Source organism: Trichomycterus rosablanca, chromosome 8 (assembly GCF_030014385.1).
Source record: "Trichomycterus rosablanca isolate fTriRos1 chromosome 8, fTriRos1.hap1, whole genome shotgun sequence".
NCBI classification, from domain to species: domain Eukaryota; kingdom Metazoa; phylum Chordata; class Actinopteri; order Siluriformes; family Trichomycteridae; genus Trichomycterus; species Trichomycterus rosablanca.
In genome coordinates, this window is record NC_085995.1 from 33767428 (window position 1) to 33775309 (window position 7882).

General features: G+C 39.1%; 1 long non-coding RNA gene across 1 annotated transcript; it reads left to right on the forward strand.

Annotated features, from left to right (window-relative positions):
- Positions 1–3630: 3630 nt before the first annotated feature.
- LOC134319535 (uncharacterized) lies at positions 3631–6789 on the forward strand. Its single transcript, XR_010013524.1, has 3 exons — positions 3631–3712; positions 5018–5348; positions 6768–6789. It is a non-coding gene; the product is annotated as an uncharacterized LOC134319535 (long non-coding RNA).
- The last annotated feature ends 1093 nt before the right edge of the window (positions 6790–7882 follow it).

The window sequence follows — 7882 nt, forward strand, 5'->3', positions numbered from 1 at the left end:
GTCTTGGGCTGCATGAGTGTTGCTGGCACTGGGGAGCTGCAGTTCATTGAGGGAAACATGAATTCCAACATGTACTGTGACATTCTGAAACAGAGCATGATCCCCTTCCTTCGAAAACTGGGCCTCATGGCAGTTTTCCAACAGGATAACGACCCCAAACACAACCTCCAAGATGACAACTGCCTTGCTGAGGAAGCTGAAGGTAAATGTGATGGACTAAACCCAATTGAGCACCTGTGGCGCATCCTCAAGTGGAAGGTGGAGGAGTTCAAGGTGTCTAACATCCACCAGCTCCGTGATGTCATCATGGAGGAGTGGAAGAGGATTCCAGTAGCAACCTGTGCAGCTCTGGTGAATTCCATGCCCAGGAGGGTTAAGGCAGTGCTGGATAATAATGGTGGTCACACAAAATATGGACACTTTGGGCACAATTTGGACATGTTCACTGTGGGGTGTACTCACTTATGTTGCCAGCCATTTAGACATTAATGGCTGTGTGTTGAGTTATTTTCAGAAGACAGTAAATCTACACTGCTATACAGGCTGTACACTGACTACTCTAAGTTATATCCAAGTTTCATGTCTATAGTGTTGTCCCATGAAAAGATATAATAAAATATTTGCAGAAATGTGAGGGGTGTACTCACTTTTGTGATACACTGTATATATAGTAGGTCAACAGGGTCCTTTCTGTGTGAAGTTTGCATGTTCCCCCTGTGTCTGTGTGACTTCTCCGGGTGAATCTTTTTGTATCTTCTCACACTTTTGCGTAGAAACAAAAATTATTTTTATAATATTGTAGACGTTTTCAAGATCTCTAACTGATATTTTTGTAATTTTTTTGTATTACTTTCATTTAATTACCTGTCCAAAAGCAAAGAAAGGACAATTTCTTCTGCAATTCCATGTAAAACTGCTCAAACAACCAAAATTAAAATCTAAATGTTTAGGAATCCTTACCATTGATTGTGTGTGTGTGTGTGTGTGTGTGTGTGTGTGTGTGTGTGTGTGTGTGTGTGTGTGTGTGTGCAGGCTGAGGCAGGAGCGTTTGGAGATGGCAAGAATAGCTGAGACAGTGGCTAGGAAAACAGCAGAGTTAGCTGTCAGAGAGCTGGCTGAAACCAGAGTGGCTGTATACACCCCCATCATGGAGGTGGATGAGGAGGCTGAACCAGAGTAATCACACACACACACACACACACACACATTTAGATTCAGGGTAATTGGTAGTGTAGCTATTAAAGTGGGTCCATGTCACCTCTGGTCACTGGGTGACAAACAGGTGGCTGCCTGAGAACAGTTTTGCATGTTCCCCCAGTGTCAGCATGAATTTCCTATGGCTACTCTGGTTTCCTGCTACCTCTCAAAAATATGCAGAAGGTGGATTGCTGGCTCTAAATTGCCCATAGTGAGTAAGTGAATGTGTGATGATAACTGTGTGAGTGTGAATTGGCGCCCTGTCCAGGTTGTATTCTCACCCTGCGTCCATTGTTTTCTGGTGGTACTGCTACCTTGACGAATAAATAATTGATTGAATAAAATAATTATTAAATAAAATAATAATTAAATAATTTTATATACACACTCATACAAGTGTACCAACATGTGCTACTCTGTAACCTATTGAGAAATTGTCAGACATATGTAGAGCAGGGATTTTTTCCTTGCCTCTGTCACCCTATGCTTGTTAATTAAAGGTTTTTGGACGTGAGTCTTTGCAAAGTTGTCATAGTTAGAGCTATCAGGTCAAGTCTCTTTGTATAGCACTTTTTACTACTGACATTGTCTCAAATTTACAGATTCCAGGACCAATAATCAAAATAAATTTGACTTGACTTTCTTTGTCATGTGTTGATGTACCAGGTTACAGGAGCTACAGGATGAGGAGAATGAAGTGGAAATATCACAGAGTAAAAACACAGAGTAAGACTTTTCTTTTATTAATCAGGTCAAATACAGAACAAACACACACTTTGTAAACATTTTGGCAAATAAAATATGAAAGACAAACATTACAAGTGCACATGCTTATAGACTAGGGTGGCTAACCCTTTAGAACTGGGATGAAGCCACCAGTGATTACCCTAGGAAATGTTTATACTATTCCCAAAGATTTCTAACAACTCTTTTTAAATTATTTTTTTTTATTTTTTTTTATTGTACACAACATTATATATTGACTTGGCAATCCAGTTCCAGACACAGGTACAGTAATCTAAAAACTGCACAAAAGTGAAAGTTAGATAAGGGTTGCAGAGCAAAATTATTACAAAAATATGAATACAATTTGATTGTGCATAAACTACACTACAGAAGCCTGGAAACAAAAGAAAAGCCTGTAAAAACACTAAGAACATCCAGAAAGTAAAAACTCAAATCTTTTAATTTTTGTAGGAACATTTTATTAGTCATTTATGCAGATCTTTTTCAATGTTTTCTAAAATGAATGTTTTCATTTATTAGTTAATTTCAAGGTTTGATTGGGGGGCTATAGGGGCCCTTAAAGTGTTTCATCCAGCTCTGAATAAAATCATTGTTCCTGCTTCAACAGTTGTAACTGCAAAACTGTAAACATGATAGGGGTCCTAGGAATGATTTATAAAATACAGGCATATGATTCGTATTGGGGCGGCACGGTGGCTCGATAGGTAGCACTGTCGCCTCACAGCAAGAAGCTCCTGGGTTCAATCCCCAGGCGGGGCTGTCCAGGTCCTTTCTGTGCGGAGTTTGCATGTTCTCCACGTGTCTGCATGGGTTTCCTCCGGGAGCTCGGGTTTCCTCCCACAGTCCAAAAACATGCAGTCAGGATAATTGGAGGGACTGAATGGGTAAATGGTGTGTGTGTGTGTGTGTGTGTGTGTGTGTGTGTGTGTGTGTGTGTGTGTGTGTGTGTGTGCGCGTATGTGTGTCTGCCCTGCGATGGACTGGCGCCCCGTCCAGGGTGTTACTGTATGCCTTGCGCCCATTGAAAAGCTGGGATAGGAAAAGCTCCAGCACCCACCCCCCCTTCCTGAGACCCTAAATGGATAAGCGGTTAAGAAAGTGAGTGAGTGAGTGATTCGTATTACAAATGGTGATTAACATTTAACAACTAGTCAGTTTAATACTGACACAATAGGTGTAAAATAAATAAAATATATGATTAAGGTGAACCACCAGAACCACCAAAACACTTGAGAACCAAAAGCCTTTTCCAGATGTGATTATTTACATTTATCTTCAGCTCCCTCTGCTGTCGGCTTCTAGTACTGCAACACTGGTTAAATTCCCAATAACTCTGATAACGACGTCATCTGGCTTCTATTAACCTTTTTATGAACTTTATCTAAAAAAAAAGCCATTAAATCATCTAGACATTCGGGTTCACTTTATTTATTAAATATCGTAATTCTGATGTTTTATTTGAGCTGTTTTGAGTTTCTGTAAATAAAATGTAGTCTAGACAACGCCGACCCTGACAACTGCATCACTTAACGACCGTGGTTGCCTGGTTACCAGAATTAAGCAGCTTGTTTACGTTCAGGATGATAAAGCCGCAGCGGTTTTAAAGAGATTTCAAATGACAAACAATTAATATCAATCAAAAATGAAGCGGATGCATCGTGATCATTTTTAATAAAATATTTGGGAAATTAATCTTGAGTTAAAATATGTGGTGAATAAATATGAAACAGGTGTTCAGGATCTAATCGAATCACAGTTCCATCTCAGAGTAAGTTCATACATGAGTGATTTGTGACACACTTACTGTATTCTTGTATTATTACATTATTCTTTCTTTGTTGTTTCTAACTATTACAAAGGTTACATAAAATTGTAAGGGACAACTATAAATGTCAGTCTTGGTATTTCTATGATTTATGCAACTGTTCTTTTCTGTAACTAAATTATTAAAACACATCCTTCTTTGACGAATTTAAGTTCTTTTAGCCTATTGTGGACTGAATATATGCCAAAATATAGATACAAAATTTACATTATTAGTCTGGATGTGTAGAAAGGTCATATTCTTTATTTAACTGTTATTTCTGGTTAGTGATTATTACAACTGGTAACTTCTCTGTGCCCATATAAATAAGGCAAATAGAGTTCTGAACAACTTTAAGTTCCATGTACACTTCATATACATATAAACTTCATAATTATACAAAACAATAAAAAAATTTTATTTACCAGGGTCTGAAACAAAACACAAACTGTCACATAGTGCTCAGAGTACATTTATCTGGTTCGGACAATGACTATCCACATTTAAGCAAGCTTTAAATTATGCTTGCATTACTGGGCTTAAAACAAGCCATTCTTTTTGCGCAGTAGACTTTCAGCCCAATTATATGTAAACATGACATTAAAAGGCAATACCAAACATTTAAATGTCTTCATAGAATATTTTACACCACCAGATTAGTAATCTGCTAAGTCATTTAGTGTATTAAGTAGCTGTATGTGTATTTTGACCCAGTAGATTTTTATAAAGTACAATACTTTTATTTAATAACAAAACATTTTTAAGTCAAATCTGTATTTTTTGCCACTCAGGTGGCACAGCGGTAAAATACGCTAACACACCAGAGCTGGGATTTGGCTGGAATTTGGCTGGGATTTGGCTGTTGTTCATTCAAGGAGGGAGCCGGATAAGGACCTCATAACTGGTGCAATTATGACCTCTGCTGGCTGATTGATGCCGTCTGCACAGAGAGAGGAATAATGCTGATCAGGGTGTGTCTCTCTGTGCACAGGGCTGATTGCATATGAACTCGCCTCGCGCAGGTGAAAAGATGCAGTCGAGTGCTGCTCACGTGTCAGAGGGGACGTGTGTCAGTTCGCTATCCTCAATCATAAAAACAAATTTAAAAAAATCTTCTGTTAAGCTCTCACAGGCTGCAACAGTAACATTTTATGGTCAGGCGTCCACATACTGTCGGCAGGATAGTGTATTATTACAGTATCGTTATGAAACCTTTGGTCCCAGATGGCTTTGCAAATCTGTCATAATGTATGTGCTTGTGATGTACAGGTGTCAGGAACTAGGATTGCCTATTGAACACATTGTCGAAGAGGTTGAAGAGCTAGAGAACACTGCACAAGACCGACAGACAGTATTAAACGACATTGAGGAGGAGCCTGATGAAGCAGTAGATGATGTAGTGGGGCCTCCAGTAGAAGAAACAAGGCTTGCTTCTCCCCCACCTGAGCCAATTAGAGCAACAGCATCACCAGCTGAAGACTCAGAGGAAGAAGAGGAAGACGGTTCTGATAGATCATCCAATGCTGAATCAGAACCAGATCCAATCACTCAACAGCCACAGTGCAGTAATAATGCTAGTGCGATCCATGATGACACTCAGGTGAGGCTATCGTCTCCATGATGAAAAGCTGTGCTCATACACTACTGGGCCAATCTGTACTGCAAAATAATACTTTCATATAACCAAATATTTTGACATTTCTAGCTTTTAAAAAACAGCTTTTAGGATTTCCTACAATTCAGCCACAAATGTCAGAGGTTCTGTGCAGTTCTTTAGCATTAAACTTAGCAGACCCATATTTTAAGCTTTCATTTGTACACAAGGACATTTTCATACTGAATCAGGAATGGGCATTTCTTAAACTTTGTAAACTGGATTTATTGGTTTATTAAGTTCTAAAGACTAAAGAGTTCAGCTCAAACCATTCAAACCAGATCATTGGTACTCCCCCATCATATTCCACAGCTCATGTTCTTTTAGCTTTCCCCAAACACATACCAATCCAGGGATGGATATGCACCCTATCCAGGGTATTTCCACTTTGCACCCAGTATTTTCTGGTGAAACCAGAAACGCCACAATGCTGACAAGGATAAAGCGGTCAATCAGCCCCGGTTCTGGACTGTGTTGCTTGGGGAGGCAGTGAGAAAATCTGGGGGGGCAATGCCCACCCCAGCGGCCCCATAGCGCCGGCCCTGCTTGTGTTACTTTAGATTCGAACCAAGGGTGGAATAACACACGTGACGCTTTCTAATTCCCACGGTAGAGTCAGAAACCACTCGCCCCGTTACAGGTTTAGAGATAATTTTAAAAAAAATAGCCTTTTCTTCCATTGCGCTTGGGGGGGAAGTGAGAAACCCCCCCCCCCCCCCCCCCCCCCCCCCTTCCCCAGCGCCGGCCCTGCGGTCAAAGGCAATAAAATGAGATGCAAATAACACACTGGTGTCACAGTCCAAAGTTAAGGGCTCAAGCTTGACATTATCACAGGCTGAGAGGCTGCCCCCACTTGGCAACTTGATGCTTGACTGAAGTTTGCCGCTGATCACGAATGAGCAAAATAATTTAAAAAAATCACTAAAGTTGATTGATATAAAAATAAAAATTAATTATTTTATCCTTAGAATGCTAAATAATAGCATTTAAATATGTCTAAATGTTAGTAATATAATAAACTTTAACTCACCAAGCCTATTTTAATGCTCAGAGGTCCAGTTACTATACTCCTTTAACCAAGCTATGCATCTTATAATGGTCTTTAATACCAAAGGTTTTTGAATAGAAGCTCTGCCTTGCATTCAGTCCTGTAAAGCTTAGGATGTATAGTGTTTGTTATGACTGGGTTATAGAGGTGCACTTTTAATTTTGTGGGTATTTTGAGGCTGTGATTGTAAAAATTGTAAATTGTAGCAACTCTATTGTAAAAAGCCATTATTCCATTATACTTGATATATACTGTCATGACCTTTGCTGTTTGTTTGTTCTTTCTCTTGCTGCTCACTCGTACTTTTTTGTGTTTAGGAGAACGGAACATTAACTGAGGAGGGATCTCAGGGTACGTTTTTTTCTTCAAATTCTGTTACATAAATGTGTCAGACCTGTAGACTAGATGGCACTTTATAAGGAGGCAGGAGCAATTTTTTATACTGTATGTAGTGTGTTTATGTAATAAGTATAATAATGTGGCTTATATAGTGTTATCTTATGCATTGTATACATTAATCTTTGCCATGCATGGTCTCACTCTTAGCATTGTCATGCTTTGTTATGATTCATCGTTACTAGTTAGTATTGTTTATGTTGTTGTTTGAATATTGCATATATTGGGCACAAATATAAACAGGTCCCACTGTTGAGTTGACCAGCATGTGCTAAAGAACAGCCTGCTGTAACGCTTTATGGGCTATGACAAGACAAGAGTGGTGAACACACACACAGAGATGTTAACAAAGATTATACAACAGTAAGTTCCGACCTTACAATCTGATTGGTTGAGAAGCGTTCTAACCGTGCTGATATTCGTGATAACAGCACGGCCTTTTCACACCACAACTGTATTACTCCGCTGACGCATTGCCAGTAATGACAAGCTTCATGCACACAAACGCGCACGCAGGCGACACAGACTTTTTTTTCCCGATCGCGTTTTAAATCCGTTATCTGATATACAATCTAGCGCACTGTGTAGGGAACATAAATCAATTGTCTAATTCACTATCTAGTGCACTATGTCGGGAACATAAATCCGTGATCTGATACACAATCTAGTGCACTATGTAGGAAACTTTAATGTGTTTGTAACGCGAACAGTTAGCTTAATAGCCCAGTTAGCAGCTCCTAAGAGTTCTGTTATCACCCATATCCTTTGGTGTGTGTGAGAGGTTTTTTATTTCTTTTTTTCTCTTCGGAGGTTCTTGCCTTCTTCTTCTTGTTGTTCTTACCTCCCTAAAATGAGTTTTTGCAACTTGGGATGTCTGCTTTGTAGTGTTAAATTTTATATTCATTGTGGAACTACTTTTTGGCGGAAGGTATTGTCAATATTAAAGCATATTTAATATGAAATTCAGGGCTTCTTTGATATATTTTCTTTCTTTATTTTGTAAAATAAAAAGCATTTATTATTCGGTTGTATAAAA